At 58.1% G+C, this 23,231-nt stretch overlaps 1 protein-coding gene and 1 long non-coding RNA gene across 3 annotated transcripts in view; both read left to right on the plus strand.

Moving 5' to 3' along the window:
- CMIP (c-Maf inducing protein) overlaps positions 1-23,231 on the plus strand; it is a 233,918-nt gene that overhangs the window by 88,333 nt on the left and 122,354 nt on the right. The window lies entirely within an intron of this gene.
- Positions 14,721-18,800, plus strand: LOC109494962. Of its 2 annotated transcripts, none has more exons than XR_002150142.2 (2): positions 14,721-16,055; positions 18,672-18,800. It is a non-coding gene; the product is annotated as an uncharacterized LOC109494962 (long non-coding RNA). The 2 variants fall into 2 exon arrangements; XR_002150143.2 differs by having other exon boundaries at positions 18,676-18,800.

The raw sequence follows: 23,231 nt of genomic DNA on the forward strand, positions 1-23,231 counted from the left end.
CGACCCTTCCCTGGGCGTGTGGGCAGAGGGTCCTGTAACCGCATCGGCCAGACTCTTGGAAGGAAGGTCTGGTTCGAGGGGCCAAGGGTGTACATCTTGCTCAGGCTGAGCCCTGGGGACAGACTGCCCCGTCAGGCAACAGCTGAGGGTAGCAGATGGGGGATGGAGAGAGGAAGGAGGAGGGGGGAGGAAGTGCCTGCTTCGAGCTGTCTGCAGGGTCCAGCCATGGGTGTCTGTCCTCTCAGTGTCCAAGAAAACAACTTGGGAAGCAGCCCCTGCTCCCCTTGTGGGACCGCAGAAGGAAGGCAGAGGCAGCGGCTGTGATTCTGGGGCAGCCAGAGCGGATTCGACATCTCCACCCGCCTGGGACTGGGTCGTGCCCTGGGGAAGAGGGGACACTGGGAGAGTCAGGCAGCCCGTTCAGCTCCGCTCTGTCCTGTCACTGGAGCAGCTCACAGCCACAGGTCCCAGCTTCCTTCCCTGCAGTCTGGTGACAGTAATGTCATCCTGTAGGGCTGCTGGGACAGTTTTGACATAATCAGAGCCACTGGCGTTCGTGGAGGGCTTACCTTGAGCCAGGCATTGTGTTGCATCCTTCACACTAGGATCTCTTACCAGAGACCCCCCTGACCCATGAGGTGGCTCGTTCTCTGTGGGGGGTTGTGGGGGGGATACCCTGTTTGTGGAGGGTGTGACCTGCTAGATGCCAGTAGCACCTGCCCCAGCGTGACACCCAGCAGCGTCTCTAGACATCGCCAGATGCCCACGGCTGAGAGCCCCATTTTACAGACGGAGCCGGCTGCCGTCCGAGCCGAACCGTGGGCATCAGGCTTCAAACTCAGGTCTGTGTGCCTGGGCTTGGCACTCAGCCATGAACTCCATTTTACCTTTGGCCTGGGCGGAAGGAGCGCGGCCCAGGGCCAGGCGCACAGTAGGTGGTCGGTGAGGCCTCTTCCCATGACAGAGCGCTGGTTCATTCAGTCAGAAAACCAGACCCTTTGTGCTGGCAGCTGGCAGCGCAGGGTGGGGAGGGCGGGGCCCGACCCCCAGCCTGGCCCTGACTTACCTTACTTGCTGGAACACCACAGCCTGCTTGAGGGCGGAGGGAGCCGTTTGTACTTGACAGGCCACGATTAACCTCGCCCGGCTGGTAAATCATCCGAAGGACAGAACTTTCCCCTGGAAAATGCCAGCCTGGCCGACGCGGGCCGTTGTTTCCCATCTGCACTTCCTCCCTCGGGCTTGGACGGCCCACCGGGTCGGGAGCCACGCAGAGGGCCGCCGCAAAATTGTGCCCGAGTAGATTTCTCCCTCTCTTTCCTGCCAGGGCTGGGCTGTGTGTGTGTGTGAGTGAGAGCGAGCGAGAGTGTGGTGGGGGTGTTGGGGAAGCAGCCCCGAGAGGCAGGCCTGAGGCCTCCTTGTTTGTTTACTGTCTTTGGAAACCACCATCAGTGATGCAATCATCCCCAGAGGGCAGAGGTGGCAAGGACTGGCCTTTGCCAAACCTGGCACTGTGGGCCTGGAGCAGGGCACGGGGTGCCGACCGGCTCCCTCGTCCCCTCTATGTCGAGGAACCGTGCATGTACACACACATGTGCGTGCACGCTCATATTTAACACGTGCCTCTTTAACAGCGTGAGCTCTGTGTGCATGCGCGCACACACACGTGTGTGTACCTGTCTGTGCGTGTGCGTGTGTGAGTGTTGTGGTGTGTGATGTGACCCACCCGCGCCGTGGTTGTAGGGCCGAGGTCATGTCCTCCAGGCACCTGGCACGTGCCGATGTTGGCCCTTCTCCTTCGCCTCTCCTTTTCATACGCAGCGGATACACAGCTGGGTTGGACGCACAGCTTTGCCTGTTCCTGGCTGTGACCTGAGGCCAGTCATGTGCGCGGAGTCTCAGTGTTCTCCTCTGTGAAAGGGGAGAGTTAAGGCAGCTGCGGGAGGTTGCAGTGAGGTCCACGGGTGACCGGGGTGCACCTGGCTGGGGGCCGGGCTGGGAGAGGGCAGGCCATAGACGGCTTGTCCCCCAGCTTGGGGAGGCGTGGCCTTGCCCACGGGGGGCTCAGGAGAACAGTGGGGGCTTTGGCTGCTTGCTGCTCTTGACCCTGAAAGCTTGGCGGCATCGGGTAGGACTGCATAGGCGGGTCTCACCCTACCTTCTGTGTTCTTGGTGTGGTTAGTCACATAGCTTCTGGTGCCAGGGGAGGCCTGAACTCAGTGGGGATTTTGTGCTCCTATGGCTTGCCTGGTCAGAGTTAGAAATTACTAGAAGGCCAAGGTCGGGGGCTCCAGAGACCCTGGTTTTGCTCACTGGTGACCACCACACTGTCATTCTTACATGAAGCTGCCGCCCTTTTCTGTGGTGACAGCCCCCGGCATTCTCCCTATTTGCCCAGGAGAGGACAAAGAATCCCACTCCCATTTTGTGCACACCGCGTGCCCCCTCCCCCCAGCTCCATCAGATAAATCCAGAGGGTTCTCAGTAACCACGGACAACGGAAAGCGAAGAAAATAGGAGTATTTTCTCTGCCTTGCCACTGTTTTCCGATTAGTCACTCCTAACTAATTAGCAAGTGACAAATGGGACAATAAAGCTCTGAAAATATCCATCGACATCCTAGAATCGCAGCCACAGACATGGCAGAGGGCCTGGCAAAGAAGCAGAGAGGGGGGAAGACATCTGTGGGAGGGAGGCACAGAGGTCCGAGGCGCTCTGGGCATGTCAGGAAGGTGGCTGCAGGTGGGCCTGAGAGACACGCGTGGGACATGTGCGGGGGTGCGGGAAACTCCCCCCCCACACACACACTGTCTGGGAGAAGTGGTTTCCCGTCACCATCATCCAGGGACACAGGTGGACGTCCCCCATCTGGTGTGGAAGTTGTCATGGGGACCCTGGGGACTGTGTCGGGGTCTCTGGCCAGGGTGGCCTCTCTCTGAAGGCAGCTGAGACCCCTCAGGTGGACAGTGTGTGGGGGGGGCGGGTGTGTGGGGGGGCGGCAGCTGCTGCTTCCGTAGCCAGGTCCCCCCACGCCTTCTTAGGACGGCTGAGGTGGTGCCGCGACATCGGGCAGAAGATGCTCTCTGGCAGCTCTGTTGACGTGTCCGTGGAGGGTCCGCGGGGACCCGCTCCACATGGGCGGCACACGGGGGGCTGGGTGGCGGTTGTCCCAGGAGGACATGCAGCCCCCCTGCCCCGCGAAGCCCCGGGATTCCCGGGGTGCTCAGCGTTGCGGTGCCGTCCTTTGGCCTTGGAGGCCTCACGGAGTTGTCTCATGTCACCTCCTCTCATGTGTTCGGCCACAGCCCGTCCTGTCACCATGGCTTGGCTTCAAGGGGGCAGGAATCTCCATCCCTCACTACTGGGAAGGAGGAGACAACTCAGCGGCCATTGTCTCATGAATGTAGGTTCCGTGGGGCTGATTGTCGCCGGCCAGGGAGCCCGAGAGTGCCCTGCAGGGCACTGTAGTTTCCTGTGGCTGGTATGACAAGTTCCCACGAACTTGGAGGCTTAGAACCACACCAGTTTACTGTCTCACGGTTCTGGAGACCAGAAGTCCGACATGGGTCGTCCCCAGGCTGCCTGCGTCCCCAGGCTCACGATGGCACTGCTCCCGCTCTCCGCCTCTGCCCCTCCTCCCTCCCTCTTACAGGGACCTTCTGAGGCCACGGGGCCCACAGGGTAGCCCAGCATCACCCCCATCTCGGCAGAGTATTCACAGGTTCTGGGGATTCAGATGTGGACACCTTGGGGGGCCTGGGGGGGCGTGGTTCTGCTGACCACAGCGGGCCAGCCCTGGCACGAGAGACCCAGATCCCTCCCGCCCCCACATGTCCCCCCATTTCCGCCAGACACTGTGCCGGGGCTGGGGGTGACTAGGTCCCTGCCCTCACAGAGTTTCCAGTCCGTCCCAGAGGGGAGGCCGACGTGAACGGGAGTTTCCACGGGCAGGCGAGTTTTATCGGGTGACCCGGTCTCCTCCTCCAGGGCTGCGGGAAGCGACTCGTCAGCTGTGGTCTGAGGGAGGAGGAGGGTGAGGGAAGTCAGCCGGGAGCACAGACCTACAGATGGGTCTCGGCACCCGGGGCCTGAACTCCCTGTTGCTGGAAATCCCTCCTCGTTTTTGTCCGCCGTGGTGGCGCCTGCTCTGTCCTTGGACCCTCCGCCCGCTGGTTTTCTGGAAGGTGGGAGGGGTCGGCTCCCTCCCTGCCCTGGTCTCTGGCCCAGCGGCCGTGCCTCCAGGAGGCTGCCTGGACGTGGCTGCAGCGATGTGGGAAATAGGACCCAGGACCATATTTGCAAAAGCAACAGAGTTGAAAGCTGGGCGGGCAGGCTGGGTTCAGCTGTTTGCACTGGGGGAAGCGCTGGCCTCAGAGATGCCTTCTTCCTCCTCCGGCCAGAAAGGGAGGTTGTTTCAGACTCTCTGATGAGGAGCATCTATTCCAAACAAACCCTGCTGCCCGTCCGGTGCCAGCCTGGAACAGGGAAGGCGACTGTGACACGCCGGGCCGCCCCTTCACGGCGGTGGGTGAGGTTGCTCAGGCCAGCGGTGGGGGTGGGGGTGGGGGGTGGGGAGCAGGACCTCAAGTCCAGCCTTGAGATAAAAGCCGGGCACGCTCCCGCCGGCTGCGGACACACCTCCCCTCCCCGCCCCGGAGATGCCATTGTGTCTTGTCTTTCCTGCGCCCTCGCCTCTCGCCAGAAGCTGTGGGTCGCACAGCCGACGTTCTTCTCTGGGGTGGAAAAAATCAGAGAATGAAGTACGAGCTTCTGATTAGCAGAGACAGAAAAATCACTGGCGGGGGGGGTCCCTGTGCTGCAGCCTCCCCAGGTCCCCTTGCTGTCACATGCCCGCACTCCTCGGCCTTCCAGCACCCTCTGGGCTCTGGACGCAGTGGGCAAGGGCGTCCGGTGGGCTGTGAGCAGCAAGGTGGGTTGCCACGTCATACTCGGTCCTGGGCCGGGAGGCGGAGGCTGCCTCCCCAGCTCGTGGGTGTGACGCGGCCCTCTGAGCGTGCCACTTGGGAACCGAAGTAAATAGTTGCTAAGTTAATTGTCTTCCTTGCTGAGCTCAGCGAGGGCAGAGACCCTAGGACGTAATCGGCACCCAGGAAGTGTGTACGTTGAGTGGAACCTACCTTCGCTGTAAGAATTGAGTTTTACCTCTGAATTAACAAGTTCTAGGTGTGTAGTTTAACCTCAGAGGAAATACCCTTCTCTTCCAAAGGTATTTCTACCTACTGTTCTGTAACTGAGCTCATTTAATGCAAAGAGAAGCGAAGGAGCAGGGGGATTCAGAGGAATCTCCTGCATCAGCCGGATGTACAGCAGACTAGTGGTGGTAAGTGGGGCATCTGTTCCACTGCTTTCCACAGGTGTGCCCGGGGCAGACGTCAGTAATCAATCACCACCCTTTCCACTTGAGCCCCGATGCGGCTGCAGAATCCTTCCCAACTCACTTCCAGGAAGCCACCTCCAGGCATCTGAGAGGTCTGCAAAATCCCGAATTGGCAGATAGGTCCACGTAATCTAATGCATCTCATACCTTCTACCCGGATTTCTACTCTGACTCAGGACAGTCGCCGTACTTTCTCGTTTTCTTCATTCCCTAGCATCAACAAGTGTCTGTCCTCCTGCAGCCGCTTTACGGGCGGAATAACCCTGGTCAGGCCACTTCATTCTTCCGTGGCGCTCAGGCCCTTGTCTGTAGATTGGAGGGAATCGTACACCTGGCAAGACTCCGTGAGACCCAAGCAAAGCACAGAACGCTTAGCACAGTGCCCGCTAGCACCTAATGGCACTCAAGAAACGACCACAGCCTTAAAATACCTTTGTCCCCCATCTGGGGCGGGGTGGGGGGGGCAGATTGAGCCCCTGGCCGCAGGTGGTGCTGGGCTGGAAGGGCCCAGGGGCGCCCAGCCCTTCCCAGAGGCAGTAAGCGTTCCCCAGCCTCTGGCAAGCCCTCCTCAGCAAAGTCCTGCAACGGGAGGGCCACCCTCTCTTGCCCTGGTGCCTCACCCCTGCATTCACAGTCCCAGGGGTCCACCCCAGGGGGCCTTGTCTCAGGTCTGCCGCATCCAGCAAAAAGCCAGAGCCAGAAGAAAGCCCGTCATTTCCCCTCTTGCAGAAATCCACAAGAAGTATTTCCAATGTTGTCATAGTTATAATAAGCAGCAGGCATCATCCAGGGAGGGGAAACGTGACGGAGCAGTGCGGAAAAAAATACCCTTGGTTCCTTTATCTCCAGAGTGGTCTCTGTGGCTCTGGAGAAATCAGGGTTCCCCTGGGCTTAGGTGGGAACAGTTTTCTCCTTTCTGACTTAGCTTGAGGGCACAGAACTACACCCCAGTGGGGGACACACAGACCTGGTGACCGTACGGACTTGCAAACATCGCTGCCAGGCCTCCCCAGGGGGGGGGGGGGCGTCCTCCGGCAGATCCGAGCGGGTCCCTGCAGGCCCCAGGTCCCCTGAATGGAAAGGGCCTGCCAGGCAGGAAGTAGGTGGGGAGGGCACCTGGCTGAGAAGGCCCGGGGCCCCTCTGTGGCGCCTGCTGCTGTTACAGGCAGCTGGTCAGGGGCGTTACCTGGGCAGGTGTGTTTCGTCTTCCTTGCCCCTGCCGGTCCCTGTTTGTCCCTGGGTTCAGATCCCTCGGCCTTCTCCAGAACTCCACGTGCCCGACGTTGCTTCAGGAGCTCCCATAGCCACGATTTCGTGTCAGGAGCCCGGCCACCCTGGCAGTGCACGTATCTACCAACCCTGCGTTGCTAGACTGGCTCTCAGAGGGCTGAAGCCACTGGCCTGAGGCCACACAGCTCCTAAGTGACAGAGCCAGAATGTGCCCCCAGTCCTCCGATTCTGGTGCATGTGCAGTGGGGCCGTGTGGCCTCCTCACGACACACATTGGACCTTTGCCAGAACTTTGCCTGGATGAATAAATAAAACCAGCGGTAGGGAAGAAACTCAAAAATTAAGACGCCAGCAGTATGAAATCTGGGAGGTAGATTTGACGTGGGTCATTGTTGAGAGAAGGACTGCCTTCCTGGCCCTTCCCTGCAGCCCCATGGCCTTAGAACAGCTGTCTGCGCCTCGCCGACCCTCTGCCCCTGTCCTGCAGGGGTCCCGGAACCCCCCTCCTGCCCTGATCCATCCGTGACCATGCACGCTAGAGCCGGTGAAACCGCTGGGGGGCAATTATTGCCACTGGGGCTGTCCTGAAGGGGGGGCCTGATTCCTGCCAAGTGATTGTTCCTCCTGGACCTTGTTTTCCTCACCTCTGACGCGGTTCAGCAGTAAAATAAATGTCTACAGCTGGGAACCACGAAGGTAACAGCCAGGAGGTAAACCTTGTCACGCAGTAAGTGCTTAATAAATAGGAGCTTCTTACTGGCTGTCCTTTATTTCTCTTGCGACTTGAGTACAGTCCCTGCCAACTAGAAGCACCGTCTCCTCTGCCTTCAGCCTTTGTTTCCCTGAAAAACGCAGACCCGGCGAGGAGCCGGGAATCCAGCGGGGGAGGCATCTCGTTGGGGTCGGAACTTGGGTTCCGGAGTCACCCCGGCCACACACATCTGCACGTCTGTGACCTTTGGCAAGCCACATCTCTAGTCTTGGCCTCGGTTTCCGCGGCTGGAGGACGGGGGGTCATTTTGCTACCGCCCCTGTGGTCTCTTTCACAGTCTCACCAAAACCTCGTCAGGTGCCGCGGCCCAGCGTCCGGCACGCCGTGGGTGCCCAGTGAGGACTCTTCTTGGCAGGACGTTGCGGATATCTTGGTGGATGTCGTTGCTGCCAGTCTCGTGTGTGTGGAGTGCGTATGTGTGTGTCCACGTGTGCGTTTGGGTCGGGGGGGGGCTGCCTGTCAGAGCCCTTCTCTGGGAAGGGAGTCACGCTCTTCCCGCCCTTGCTCCAAGAGCCCCCGCTTTGCCAGAGCCACCAGGCGGCGTCATCTGGAGGGTCAGGAAGGTGTGGGTCTGCCCACCACTGGGGCACAGCCCTTTCAAGGAGGCAGGGGCTGCCTGGGGGCTGGGAAGATCCTGCTGTGGTGTCTCCACTATGGCCCTGCCTTCCGATACAACCCGGGCCAGGGACCTGAAGAGCGAAGCCGGCCCCTTACCTGGCCACAGCTCATCTTAGTGTGCTGTCAGAGGCCCATTCTACCTGCTGGACCCCCCGCCCCCCGGGGGCTGGGATGCCTCAGAGAGCAAGGCAAATGCGGCTCAGTACGGAAGGGCCAGCGGCTGGCTAGGGACGCAGGCGTTGAATGTGTTAGAAGGGGACGTCTGCTCTAGAAGCTGTCTGTGGCCTTCGGTTGCTCCTACCCTTTGGCCGGATACCCTTTGGTGCCCTTTGGCTCCTACCCTTTAATGGATAATGCTGCGGTGAACGTGGGGGCGTGGCTACCTCCTCGGGTCCCTGCTGTCGACTCTCCTGGGCAGGTGCCTAGCTGCTGGCTCAGGTGGTAATTCTGTTGTTGAATTTGGGGGGGAATCTCCTAAGCGGTTTCCTGCAGCGGCTGCCCCGTTTTGCATTCCCACCAGCAGCGCGCAAGACTCCGGGGCCTCCGCGCCCCCTCGGCTTGTTATTTTCTGGTCTTCTCGTAGTAGCCACCTCGATGGGTGTGGAGCGTCCTCTCCTTGTGGGTTTTGATTCGTGGTTACCCCGGGGCCAGGGCTGGTGAATGGGGAGCTCGTGTGTAATGGGGACGGGGTTTCAGGTTGGGAGGGTGAGAAGGTTCCAGAGATGGACGGTGGTGGCTTTGGCACAACAGTGGGGAAGGATTTAATGCTGCTGTGCGGTACACTTAAAGATGGTTAAAACCGTAAACTTTATGTTACGTATATTTGACCACAATTTTTTAATGCTTATTCATTTTGAGAGAGCAAGAGAGAGCATGAGCAGGGGAGGGGCGGAGAGAGAGGGAGACAGAATCCCAAGCAGGCTGTGCACCTTCAGCACGGAGCCCGATGTGAGGCTCAAATCCGCGAACCGTGAGATCATGACCTGGCCAGAATCGAGTCGGATGCTTAACCCACTAAGGCACCCAGGTGCCCCACCACGATTTTTTAAAAAAAGGAGGCACCCCATTGGAGGAACCCAGTTTGAAGGGTGTTCTGTAAAACCCCTGAGCAGTGTTCCTGAAAACTGTCAAAGGCAAACTTCAAGGGCAAAGAAGGTGGGAAACTGCTCCAGACTAGAGGATGTCAGGGCGATACGAGGACACGTGTGATGTGGCATCCTGGCTGGGACCCTGGCACAGGAGAGGGGCCCTGGGTGGGGGATGCAGTGACGTCCAAACGACGCGTCCAGGCCAGCCGGTACTCAGTACCAATGCCGGTCTCTTGGTTGTGACTGGTGCTCCAGGGTCGTGAAGATGTCAACGTGAGGGGAAATGGGGTGACAGTGTAGCAGAAGTCGCCAGAAGTCCCTGTGCTGTCTTTGCAGCTTAAAAAAAAAAAATTCTAAAACAATCTGAAAATTAAAAAGTTTGAAAGAAGAGGGGTAAGCGTCTGGTCTGAGTGGGGGAGGTCAGGGAAGGGCCCCACAGAACGCTGCTTCTGCGTCAGGGCTTGATGGTGGACTGAGGCCAACCTTACGGGGGGGCGGGGGGTGGGGGAGATGAACGGGGCAGAGGCACCCAGCCCACCTGCTGAGGGCAGTGCCCCCTGGTCACTCCTCCTCTGCTTTCTGTCACTAGGAACCTGACCATTTCAGGTGTCTCAAGGAAGGTGGAACGGAAGGGTGTTTGTATTTTTGTGACTGGCTCAGCGCACGTAGCGCTGTGTGCATCCAGCCCACTTTCTTTGTCCGGTCACCTCCCCGCAGACCCTCGGGTTGCTTCCGCCTTCTGGTCGTTGTGAATAATGCTTATGTGAACAGGGATGTTCGAATGTCTCTCTGAGATCTTTCAGTTCTTGCGGGTCTACACCCAGAAGTGGGATGGCTGGATCATATGGTAGTTCTATTTTTAATTTCTTGAGGGATCTCCATACCGTTTTCCAAAGCGGCTGCGTTCTTTTACCTTCCCACGAGCCGCCGGGAGAGGCCGGGGATCCTTCTCAACACCACCCGAGGCCCAGGCCCGCCCCCCACCACAAGGAGCGATTTGGCCCCAAATGTCAGCAGTGCTAAGGTGGAGAACCCTGGACGCGAGCGAGAGAGGGGTGGAGGGAGACCCAGACTGAGTTTGCAGGGGCGGAGCTGGGCCCGTCCAGGCGTGCTGCCATGAACGTTGTGAGGAGCATGTCCTAGAAGAAGAAACACAATCATTGCAGCGGCGGAAGGGACCCCAGGAAGGGACTCAACGGGAAGTGCCTTTCTTGCGTTATCTTATTTAAACCCGCACCGCCGTGAGGGTGGCCGAGAAGGGTGGCCGAGAATGTGTCGAAAGTGGGCCGCCCACAGTAGGTCCTCAGGAACCCGAGCTTGCTTTCCTTGCCCACTACAGACTCACGGCCTGCAGACTGGGACCCTGCTCCCCCGTGTACTTTGTCCTCCGTAAGCGAGGCACAAACACCGGTGGTCAGGCCAGCAGATAAGGCAGCCGAACACACACAGCCCCTCCCGGCGGAACTTGTGTGGCCCGTGGTTGTGAGCGACGGGGTGGGGTTACCTGGCAACCAGGCCCACCGGCAGTTCTGCCCACCGCCAGCACCCCCACCCCGGCCACCAGGAGACTTCCTTCTGTGTGGGGTTCCCGGCTTCTTGGCACCCAAGGCAGGGCATGCTGGGCAGAGGAGAGGGTGTTGTTCCTTTGTTGTTCCATAATCAAAGAGACACCAGGCCTGGCCCTGAACAAGATTGACTGGGTTTGGGGAAAGAATGACGACAATTTATTATTACCGTAGCAGTCGTGGTTGTTTATTGAGTACCTGCTATGTGCTGGGTATCTCGCTCATGATTCTTTTGTTCATCTGTATAGAGGGCCTGCTCTGAGCCTGGCCAGGGCTATTCCGGGCACAGGAGATACAGCAGTGAGTGTGACAGGCAAAGTCTTTGCTTCCACAAATCCTATATTCTGGTAAGAAGAGAGAATAAATATGTGAACAAATACATAGCATTTTAAGTAGTCATAGCTATTTTTGAAGAAACGTGGCAGGGGGAGGTGAGGCACAGTGGACTCAGGGTGTCATTTCCTGGGGTCAGGGAGAATATTGGAACAGAGCCTTCAATTAGGGGACCCAGTTGTGAAGACATTTAGGGGAAAGTGTGTGTGTGCAATGGCGGGCACAGCATGGGCAAAGGCCCTGTGGCAGGAGCAGGAGTGGCAGGTATAAGCAACTGCAAGGAAGCCAGCGGGGTTGGAACAGAATGGGTGAGAAAGAAGGTGGTGAGAGCCAAGACCAGAGAGAGTGGGGGTGGGCAGGTCACGGAGGGTCTTGCAGGCAATTACCAGGGCTTTGGGTTTTCTTCTGGGTGAGAAAGGAGTCAGTCGTTGGAGGGTTTTGAGTAGAGGAGGGACACAATCTGACTTTGGCTTTACAAAGCATCCCTCAGGGGCACCTGGGTGGCTCAATTGGTTAAGCGTCTGACTTCAGCTCAGGTCGTGATCTCACTGTTGGTGAGTTCGGGCCCCGCATCAGGCTCTGTGCTAACAGCCTGGAGCCTGCTTTGGATTCTGTGTCTCCCTCTCTTTCTGCCCCTCCCCTGCTCGTGCTCTCTTCTCTCTCGAAGAAAGACATTAAAAAACTTTTTTAAAAACGCATCCCTCAGCTGCTAGATGGAGAATAGTCTAAAACTCTGATCCGACGATTGTTAGCCGTGTGTGGCCATTTAAATTTAATTGGGCACCTGTAAAGTTGTAAACTGAGTTCCTCAGTCACGGTTGCCACCTTTCAGGCACTCGCTAGCCGGTGCGGATAGCGAGCATTTCTGCCAACCCAGTAAGTCCTCTCGGGTGGTGCCGTCTGAGGGAGGCCAGTGTGCCCGACAGTCCAGGCAGGAGGTGAGGCTGACACTCGGCCGCTTGGTCTCACGGGCAGAGGCTGTGACGGTGGTCACTCTTGGCGCTGATCTGGAGGCGAAGCGGCCAGGACTTGCCCGTGGATCGGACGTAAGAGTGCAGAGTGGGCAAAAAGCCAAGGGCAGCCTGGTGATTGCTGGCTGGAGAGGCCGTCACCTCGTAACTCACCTGGCTGAGCACATGATGTGCGCCAGGCACAGGCCGAGCGCCGTCCGGGCCTCCTGGAACCCCCATACCAGTCCCGTGTTACAGCAGAGCCAGTGGGGCCCCCGCGGAGGGGTGTGAGCTGCAAGGCCAGCCTGCTCAGGGTCCAAGCACCAGGATTCCAACCCCGGTCCTCTCGCTCTGTTCACAGGGCACGCCTCATGGCACTTCTCTCGGAAGCCATCCATGAGGTGCCAGACCCTCCCGCCCCCAAGCGAATTCATCAGGGACCAGCCTGTAGTGCTGGCCATTCTCGGCTCTTGGGCCCGGGCGGTGGCCCCGTGAGAGTGGGTCACGTGGCGAAGCAGGGCTGCTGGGATGTCCGCCCCTTCCCAGCGACGCCCTGCCCGGTCTCGGGCAGACTAGCCCAGCTGGCCTTCTGGGAACCCTGCGTGGCTCACTCCTCAGTCCGGGGCCAACTCTGCGAGCGCCAAAGGGCTCCCAAGTTCATATCTCACAACAGTTCTGTGAGGGAGGTGGGCATTTCCCCCATTTTCCAAATGTGGAAACAGGCTCAGAGAGGTGCAGTCACTTGCTCAAAGTCACACAGCCGTGATGTAGGAGGGGTGGAATTTGAACTTAGAAAGTCCTTGCTCTTCGTCACTAGGATCTGCGGCCTCAGGGGGAAGCACTGGCGGGCAGGGCCTCCGTGGAGAGTCACGCGGTTGTCATTTCAGACCTTGTCACGGCCATGGGTTGAGTGGGCTGGAATTGCATGTGCCCTGGCAAGGCGCTGACCCCTCCGGAGAAAAGGGCTTCTCGTTCTTTGCACAAAGATTCCCCACCTCGCCAGGCCGTGGCCTGAATTGTCTGAGAGGTGGGGCTCCTTTTCTAATTGCCACCGCCTGGCTGGCCCCCCTGCATGGGGGACACAAGGAACCAGTGAGAACACGGTGAAGCCTGGAGGGCTGGCTGGGGAGGCATCTTGGCTCAGTGGTCATGAGTTTGTGTCTTGGAGCCCACGGTGCTGGGTTCAAATCTCGGCATGGCCTCTTTTGCCTTTGTGACTCACGCAGCTCGTGAATTTCTATAAGCTGCAGTTTCCTTTGTGTTGTTATAAAGGGAATGTTGGTAATAATAACATCCTCCATCTGGTAGGGCAGCCCCTTTCCGTGCGACTGGCTGCCTCTGCCCCACTGCAAGTTTTTTGGAGATTCAGACTCTCAGACCCTACCCTCCTGCACTATGGTCTGGATTTTGACAAAACTCTCCAGGCAGCCCGTCGGCACATTCAACGCGAGAGGCCGTGGTGTGGACTGAACAAGGTGATTCAGGCCCCGGCGAGCACAGGTAGTACGCTCCTCTGGGCGGGCACCTTCTGTCTCCTTGGTAGCTGTGTGGTCTTGAGCTGCCGGCCACGTACTCTGAACTCTCGTTATCACAGTGCTTGGTGGTGCGCAGATGAGGCGCCCTGGAAAACAGATCGATGCCTGGGACAGCTTCCAGGTGAGTCGATGCTGTCTGACCGTTTACTGCACCTTGAAGAGCCAGGCTTCCAGGGCAGACCACAAGCTGGAGACCGGTGCTGCTGCCCTGCCTTGAGGGCGGAGCTCCGCGTAGCGCGCTGGAAGAACCGCATACCCCCGAGCCCATGGCCCGAGGGCCAGCCGCGCCTCTCCTTGCAGTTTTAGGGCAGATCGATATACGGTTTGAAGGAGCCCCGGGCTGGGGGGTAGAGAAGCAGGCGGCTCTCACATCTCGCCGGAGCCCAGGTTTCGATTGGCTGAATAAATCTCCCAGGGGAGGAAAGAGCACAGAGCGCACACAGGCGAGGGTGCAGGGTGGCTCGAGAGGGGCCGCGAGTACAGATGTGTTTGCAGCGGGCCTTCGTCAGTGTTGCCCTCTGCACACCAGCCCCCCGCCCCTTAAGTCACCTTCCTTGGGAGAGCTCTCCTAAGACACGTTCATGAAGACTTCCACAGGGCAAGCCTTTTAAAAGTGCGCGTGTGTATCTTTGCATGTGCGTGTTATACATCTGATGCTCTTGGAGCAGAGGTAACCCCACCCCGCTGTTAGAGAAGAGTCTCATCCCCATGGACTGCGGTTCTGAGCCCCTTGCTGGCAACCCCGGGGGCTCACGGGGGCCAGGGATGACAAGGACGAGGAAAAGGAGCAGAGCCCGCTGAGACCAGCCGCTCTTGACCGTCAGCGTAGCCGGCAGCACGGGCATCTGTTCCAGGAGCGTCGTTCCTGGGTAGGAGCAGGAGTGGTTGGGCTGCTCAGTATTGTACGTAAGCAAACCCTGGGCGCCCGGGGGGTACAGTCGGCGAAGCGTCCGACTCTTGGTTTTGGCTCAGGTCATGATCTCACAGTTCGCGAGTTCAAGCCCCGTATTGGGCTCTGTGCTGACAGCACAGAGCGTGCTTGGGATTCTCTCTCTTCTCTCGCTGCCCCTCCCGTGCTTGCGCTCTCTCTCTGTCAAACTATAATAAGAAACAAACTTCAAAAACACTTAAGGGACGCCTGGGTGACTCAGTCGGTTGAGCGTCCGACATCAGCTCAGGTCATCATGTCACAATTTGTGGGTTCGAGCCCCGTGTCGGGCTCTGTGCTGACAGCTCAGAGTCTGGAGCCTGCTTTGGATTCTGTCTCCCGCTCTCTGTCCCTCCCCTTCTCATACTCGTCTCTCTCTCTCTCAAAAATAAATAAATATTAAAAACAATAAGCCAACCCTGGTAATTCTGATGCCGGTGACTCTGCAGATCACACTTGCAGAAATTGGGCATTGGGGTAAGAATCAGCAAGTCGGACACATAATAGGTGCTCAGTCAACACTTGATGAGTTGTAGGTCTGTGTGTAGGAATGAATAAAACATACAAGAGCTCGTGGACGAATGTGCAGAAGAACAGTTTGCGAATGACAATATGCCGAGAGGGTGTCTGAGAAGGAGGGAACGCACGTGTGGCCGTGCGCGTGGATGAGGTTGGGGTTCCAGGACAGTGGGGGAGGGGCAGGACCTCCCGAGTGGGTTAAGTGAAGGGCGGTGCTCTGGTGTGTCTGGCGAGGGCCCGAATGTTCCAAGCGGGAGCTCGAGGCATTCTCCCCGAGGATAGGCTGGGTTCTGGGAGCGGGGTAGAAAGGGGACCGTTATTGTGGAATCTATATAAAGTCCCTGCGGGGACCAGGGTCAGGGCAGCAGTGTGAACCTTAACCCAGAGTCTGGGCCCCGTCTGGGCCTAGAGAGATGCCTTTGACTCCACAGCCGACCTTCCACAGGGAAGTTTGTTCTTTTAGGTGCCGTTGGGTTTACTCTGAGGACGGGAGCCTTTCTCCCTCGTCTTCACTGCGGAAACCCCTGGGCATCCTGCGAGACCCACCGAGGAGCGCTGCCTGCGCGTGACCTTCCCCGTTCTAGGTGCGGACCACCGCAGCCCGGCTCGGGGCGCTGCGGGAAAGCGATCGGGGCAGGGGCTAGAAACCCGTGGCCCCTTCGTCTCAGTCTCCGTCTGCGGCTCCGCCTTCTTCTGTGGCGTCTCGCTGGAAAGGAGACTCCCCTGTTTCTCGCTCTTGTCTCTAGGCTCCCAAAGAAGCTCCCCATATGGCCAGGCCTAGGGCAGGGGCCGACCTCCGGACCAGTCACCGCGGCTACCAGGCGGCATCCTATGGTAACCATGGTGACCCCACCGCCAGTGGGGGCAGGGTCATTCGCAGGGGAGATGGAGAGCTTTCCAAAGGGTAGGGAGGGACAGCAACACGAGCGGCCCGGCCTGCACCCCACACCCAGGAAGACCTCACTTGCCTCCTCCCCTCTGATTCACGCTCCCAGTGGGAAGGCAGCGTTCAGCACACGCTTCTGCCATTAGGTTCATCTCCCTTGGAGACCGGGAGCTCCTTCAGGCCGTGCCGGCCTCGTCCGCCTTTCCCCAGTCCTGTGTCGGGGCCGGTGCACGGTGAGTGGGCACACGTGTCCCACGGGTGGATGTGCCACCTCGCCCCCTCCTCCGCCATTCGGGACTGGGACCAGAGCGTGTCTCCGGGCCCTCCCAGCCAGCAGGAGGCTTCAGGAGAGAAACGAGGGAGACGGAGACATAGTCGGTCCTTTGAGGCTGAAATCGGGCAGCGGGAGACGTGGAGGACCGTTGACTGTCATTTGTTTGGACAAGCGAGGCTTCTGCCACTCTGTCTCGGCCACTCTGGGGGAGACAAAGGCGCTTCTGATGGGAGGCTGCCCTCTCCCCAAGAAGGAGGGCGCGCCGGGGCGGCTGGATGCGTTTGCTTCCAGATGAAATTATGTGCTTGGGGTTTGAGTGGACTTAGGCCTCATTCATGCATGTCTGTTTGCTCAGCCTGCCAGGCCCCCGGACCTGGTCTCCCAGCCTCCTGGGGACAGATTGGGGCCTTGCTGTTCTTCCAGGGAGTTAAGGAGCATTGTCCTCCCCTGTGCTCTCTTTCTGCAGTAGGTACTGCTCAGGGCGCCCACCCCTGTGAAGCTGGGAGGGGGGCATGGCGCTGGAGCCACACATAGCTCTTGGGTTTGCATCCCAGCTGTGCTACCCTTTAGCTGTGTGACCCTGGACATGTTACTTGACCTCTCTGTTTCCTCGTCTACACAGTGAGGCTCATCTTGTTTGCCTACAAGGTCTTGGCAAGGTTCTAATGCATTTGTACCTGCTTCTCTAGGACCCAGCAATCCTACTCTCAGTTATATTCCCGAGTGCTCTGTCCACCAGAAGACATGAGCAAGAATGTTCAAAGCAGCCTCAGCAATAGCCTAAAATTGGAAACAAGCCAAGTATCCATCACTGGTAGAATGGGAAACAAATTATAGCATGATCACACGAGGGAATAGTATACAGCCATGAAAAATGACGAATACTACAGATGAATATCACAGATGTTGTGTTGCGCAAAATAAACCAGACACAGAGGGGTCCATACCGCATGATTCCGTTTATATGACGTTCAAGGGCAGATAAAACTGGCCTGTAGCAATAGAGGTCATAAGAGTGATGACTTCTGGGGGACACTGACCAGGAAGGGGCACGAGGGAGCCTTCTGGATGTGGGGTCATGATCCCGTGAGTGTGTTCATACCTGAATGTTCATGAGGCTCCTGCACGCCATCAGTGCACGGGACCGGATGGAAGGACACCTCAGACCCTCCTGTCCCCCAGAGGGAAGGGTCCTGCAGCCATAACTGTTCTGTAGATGCTCATTGGAAGGAGTCCCAGGGCACACCCCCGGGTCTTTGCTGCCTGGTGTGAGAACCTGCTGACAAAGGGTCCGCAGCAGCCATGTTGTGCTTGCTGTGGCCGCTGGGCCTTGCGGGTCCTTGCGGGTCCTCGCGGGCCCTCATCGTCCTCAGAGTGCGCCGTGCCCGGTGTGGGGGCACAGTTGCTGCGGGCCGGGACCCCCTTTGGTTTTGCCTATGTCTGGCATATTTGGACTGTGAGAAAACACTGTGGCCCTGGGAGCATTTACTTAACCCTGAAGTCCTAGCCCCATGGTTGGAGGAGACAGACAGACAGACAGACTTGCCCTGGAAATCCCCTGGCTGCACCTCTGTGGGCCTCAGTTTCCACTTCTGCAAGCATGATGCTCCCCGAGAGACGGCCTGTGCGATGTGCCAGCCCTTTCTGGCTCCAGTGCCCCTTCTCCATAGGACCCACCTTCTCGGCCTCTCTGCGCCCTGGCCCTTCTCTGCTTGGTTTCCTCTGCAGACTTGATCACAGCGTAAAGTTCATTTATTCACTCATTGCTTCCTTGGCAGCTTCCCGAAGGCAGGGACTTTTGTCTGTTTTGTTCACTGCTGTATCCCCAGCCCTTGGCACATAGTAGGCACTTCATAAATTGTTGTTGGCTTGGCACGGACCTGTTAGCGGCCGTTAGAAGGTTCTCAATCTTTTCATGCCCAGGGCTTTCTTTGGGGTAGAATTGAGGCCAGAGAACTTCAATACACTCACCCAGGGATGGTGGGAGCTGTATGCCGAGTTGTTCAGTGTAAGATTCAACTTTTTTTAAAGCCAGAAGTCACTGACAGAGGAAGGGCCCACTTTGCAGAGGTGGAAACTGACGCCCAGAAAGGTGCAGGGCACCTGCCTTCTAGGGCAGCTTTGATAGTGAAGGAGGGTGAGGGGACCTCTGTGCCTTCCCCTTGGCGTTGACTGTGGACCGTGGCACGGTGGGTCGAGACTGCCTGCCCCTCTGACTTCCAGCTTGTTCTCCTCTGGTGCTCCGGCCACATGCCTGCCCTCTGCCCCCTGGAAGCGGGGACGTCAGGAGGGAGCTATGCTCCCGTCCTCAGGTGCAAGGCTGGCTGCCCGATGAAAACCCTGCAGTGTGTGGGCCGCCTGTCTCCCGTCTCGGCTTGGCAGGGGCCCAGAGCAAGGGCACCAGGCCTTGGGAGTGAGTCACTCTCTCTCCATGCCAGGCGGGAGCTCCAGGGGACAGGGGAGTGACCCCACAGGGGGCAGGCCACGTGGGGGGAGGCCCAGGCATGGCCCTCATGGCTTGCTGGGGGACGAGGGAGGAGAGTGGAAACTTTGACATTTGTTTCTTACTTTCAAGCCAGTTGGTGAGGATCAACCTCACAGATCAACAACAGCCCTAAACCTTGGCTCTTTCTGTTTGAGAAACCACAAAGGAAAGGAGAACTGGATTTGGCTACATTTAAAAAAAAAAAAAGAAGGCACCCTTGAGCATGGAAAAACGGAGCGACACATCAGCCTTACTGTAAACCGATGTGAAAGGCAAATGACGAGCTGGGAAGATGCAGTTCCAGCATATTTGACAAATAAAGAGTTAAATAACCTTAATACGCAGAAAGTGCGCGTGAATCAATAAGAAACTGACCACCTCTGGGGGGAAACGTACAGAGAGTCAAAGGAGAAATGCAGTGGCCAACATCTGTGAGGAAACGCCTCTCAGTAATGAGAGAAATAGGAAGTAAAAAGAAACCACGAAGCAGGTTTTCACCTGGAAAACTGGCAAAGATTTAAATATGATAATGCATTTTCCAAGGAGGACAGGTGCGTCTCACACTTTTGTGGGTCCTCCCCGTCCCGGGTCCGTAACCCCCTCCCTCTGAATCGCTTACTTTTTGGCCGTCTCTTGCCTGCACTCTGGATCCACTGAGAATGTCAGTAGCTGCCACTCGTGAGCACCTACTGTATGCCAGGCATCCCACACATGCCGTCTCATTCTGGACAACCCATGCGGCATGGCTTACCGCCCCGTTTTGCAGATGAGGAAACTGAGGCTCAGCACGAAGGGACTTAGGCGACACCTCACATTGGATAGTGGAGCCAGAATTTGAATCCAGAGATAACCGGCCCTCAAGGCCATGCTCTCCTTTCTCCTTCCCTCCTGGCCAGCATTGGGGCCCTGGCTCGCTCTCGGAGAGGACACTGGCAGGGGTCCAGGCTGTCCTGGCATCTCTGGTCTTCAGTTTGACTTTCCAGAAGCCACGGCCTGCAGGAGCTCCTCAGACAGGATCAGTCCTGCCACGGAGGCCAGTGGGTTACAGAGGCACGTCCCCGTCTTGGCCAGGTGCTGTTCGGTGCTTTTGCTTTACTGGGGCAAATTATCCCATGAGAATCTGAACCCTGAACTCAGTGTGGGAGTGTGGTTTTCTCGTGAAACCTGGGAGCGCTGAGGGCAGAGCATCACACACACACACACACATGTGTGCACACACGCGCACACACCCCCGTCTTGCCTGCCCTCGAGAGGGCGGTGTGGCCTGGTGGTGGAGAACGTGGATGAGGGTTCAGACTGCCCGGGTTGGAGTCTGCTTTCTGCAGAGTGGTGGCTTTTCTGGGCGGGGGGTGGGGGAGCCTGGATTTGGAGGGTTGAGCAGTTTCCACAGTGTAAATACTCCCGCTGTGGCCAAAACAAGACCGCTGAATGCAGACGAGGAAGAGGCGCACACAGCTGGCCTCCGGGAACCAGGAAGGGCCAGACCCGTCACACGCCATGACCGCTGCCGCGCGTCCCGGTGGGTGAGACCCGTGCTGCTGTGCGGTGAGAACCTGGGCTTGAACCTGACACGGCCATTTCCCGGTGATGCCTTATTCCGAGCCTCGGTTTCCTCCTCTACAGAACGTTCTGACAACAGCTTCCTTGAAGGTGGGGGTGGGGGGTTGGGTTCGAAGTGGCCGAGGCCGAAAGGCCCTTTCACGGGGCTTGTCACGTCTTCAGTGAGGGAGCCACGCTGTTGTGTCAGGCCTGGGCTGGCTGGGCCCTGGCCAGGGGACTCTGAGCATCTACCGGCTGAGCCCCTTCTTCCTTTAGGCCCCAGCAGGGCCTGGAGAGGAGACGTGGGCGGCGGGGGTGGGGGGGGTGAGCGAGGGGCTGAAAACACCTGTTTGAAGCAGATACCCGCTATCCAGTTCTGGAGGTCCCTGGTTCCTGGTCTCCTTCCCACACCACCTTTGGGTCTTCAGTCATCAGCTCCCCCCCCCCCCCCCCCCTCCCATTAACAGCCTCAGTAAAGAGGGAGGAATAGCATTGGCCATACCTTAAGAGGCTTCTGGTAGGGGCTTCCTTCCGAGGAGCAGAGTACAGAAAGGGGAAGAAAGGAATAACCTGACAGTGGAGAAACCTGCCAGCATCCCTTGGCCCGCCGGTCACGGCCGTCGGCAGCCATGACGAGTCATGTGACGGCATATGCACCCTGGCTATGATGTGAGGAGAGGGGCACCGTACCTCTGGGGACCTCCTCCCTCCAGCCCACAGGCCCGGTCTAATCAGGAGAAAAACATCAGACCAACCCCCCCCTGAGGGACATTCTGCAAAATACCTGACTGGCACCCCTCACAACTGCCCAGGTCATCAAGAACAAGAAAAGTCTAAGCAACTGTCACAGCCCAGAGGAGCCTGAGATGGCGAGACAACAAAGTGTAGTGGGGTGATGGGATCCTGGAACTGAAAAGGAATGTGAAATTAAAACCGTGGAAATCCGAATCAGGCACGAACTTTCACTATAGTATTATTTCACTAGTTGTTAACAGGTGCACCACATTCACGTACGTAGGGGAACCAGAATGTGGTACCTGTGGGAACTCTGTGCTATCCTTCCCATTTTTCTGGAAACCTGCAATTGTCCTAAAAAGTGTATCAAAGGGGGGGGGGGGGAAGGCGTTCCAGAGAGGTGTGGACTCACATGGCCCCCTCCCTGGTGAACCTCAGTGTGGAGCTTAGTGGCAGTGTGGGCTGACGTGTGCCCCGTGCATTGCCTTGGTTGGTCACACCCTGCCCTGGCCAGCAGGTGTGCACGGTGGCCCTGCCTCCCACGCCGGGAGCCTGTTCCCTGACGCCCAGGACGAATCCCAGCCTCTCCTTGCGCTCGCTGACCTGTGCTGGCAGACCTCCTCTCTTGTTCTCCTCGACTCCAGCCCCCTCAGCCTTCGTCTGGCAGGAGGAAGGGCGGTGAGTAGATCTCCACCGTGAGACCCTTGGTGGACTCGCTCACCAGGAAGCCCTTGGCCCCGACCCCGGCACCAGCCCAGGACACTTTGATGTGGTTCTGACTGGTCCTCCATCCAGTTCCCCTCCTTCTTTGCCCAGGGATTTTTGCACGTTCTTCTCAAGGCTCCAGAGACCTTGAGCTCACCATCTGAAGTAGCCGTCTCTTTCCTGGGTCTCCAGAATGCTGGTTTCTGGCAGCCGCCTCAGACTCAGCTTCCCCATTTCTGTCCATCACATCAGCCTCCTGCTTGGCTGTGGTGTCCACTCGGAACCTGCTCAGGGCAGCGTGCAGCCCCTGTGAGCTCTTTCTGTGGACAAGAGAACTGTGGGGGGAGCCCTCCTATTCACGGGCAGGACTCTGGGGGTCAGTCTTGGAAAGGGCCCCCCCTCCTCCCTGGCAAATTTCGTGGGGTGGGGTGGGGCTGGGGTATGCTAGGTGAATGAGTTCTTTTGCATTCTTTCTTGGAATTATTCAGAGTTGTTACTCGTTCTGCTTCTTGGCCTTTAATAGTGGCCACAAAGAGGGGGGAGGAGCCAGTGTTCTTTGAGCACCTCCTGCGTGCAGGCACTTTCTATTTCTTCGTTCCCCCCACAACGCTCTGGGAGAGAGAGTCTTACTGTCCTTATTTACAGACGAGCACCTGAGGTTCCGAGACGCTCACAGGGGTTGAGCCGGGATCTCAGAATCCATTCAGTCTGATTTCGGATCCGGGCTCCCTTCTTCATGGCCCCCACTTGCCTGATGGCTGGCAGCCCCACAGTCAGAGGTGCCCAAGGTCCCTAGTGACGGTTGTGAAATCGACCTGATGGCTCTCGTGGAAAGTGACATAGTCAAGGTCGGTGACCAGCCGAGACGTCCCCGTTCTGGCAGCAAGAATCCCTCTTTCCGGAAACCCCTCAGTCCCAAGCAGACCAGCATTTCGGCCCCCCTGCCTCACATCCACGTTTGTTCATGTTTCACACGCTCAGCAGCCCCATGACCACCATATTGGATGGCGGAGGTAGAGAACGTTTCCATCATCACGGAAGGGTGCTGGTCTAGAGGGTTGGCCCTGCCGGGGCTGCCCAGCCGAGAGCCCAGGGAGCCCCCCGTCTTACTTCCCCGCACTCAGCATCCTGCTGGAGCCTTCATCTCTGGGTCTCCTCGTCGCCCCACAGCCCCTTTGTCCAGACTGCCAGCCATTCCCCTGAGGCCCCCCGCCCCGTCCTCCCTGACCCCCACCTGCTACTTCTTGGCCCATCCCAGGCTGACCATTGCCCGGCCACAAGGCCCTTCCCAGCCCTGGGAGTCCTCCCACTGGCCAGCAGGGGGACGTGGACGGGGTGCTAAGTTTGGCAGTGGGCACCGTTGGCTCAGCTCCACAGGGCAGGCCCTAACCGGGGCTCGTGGTGTGTGTATGCTCCATAAGGAAAAGGCGATGCTTCAGCGGAAACTGAGAGGCTGCTGGAGGCTTTCCTATTGGACAGATTGGGAAACTGTCAGTCACTGAAGAAGTGAGGTGGGGGGCGGGGAAGATAGTGGAAGGTTCTAGAAGAGTCTTTGACTTTAACCTGAAATAGTCCCTCAACTCGGCTCATTTTCTTACCCATCCGCGAGCAGGTTTGCTGTGCTCCACGCTGTGCTCCGTGCTGGGGACGCATAGGTGACCCCTGGGGGCA

The sequence above is a fragment of the Felis catus genome, chromosome E2, assembly GCF_018350175.1.
Source record: "Felis catus isolate Fca126 chromosome E2, F.catus_Fca126_mat1.0, whole genome shotgun sequence".
Taxonomy (NCBI): domain Eukaryota; kingdom Metazoa; phylum Chordata; class Mammalia; order Carnivora; family Felidae; genus Felis; species Felis catus.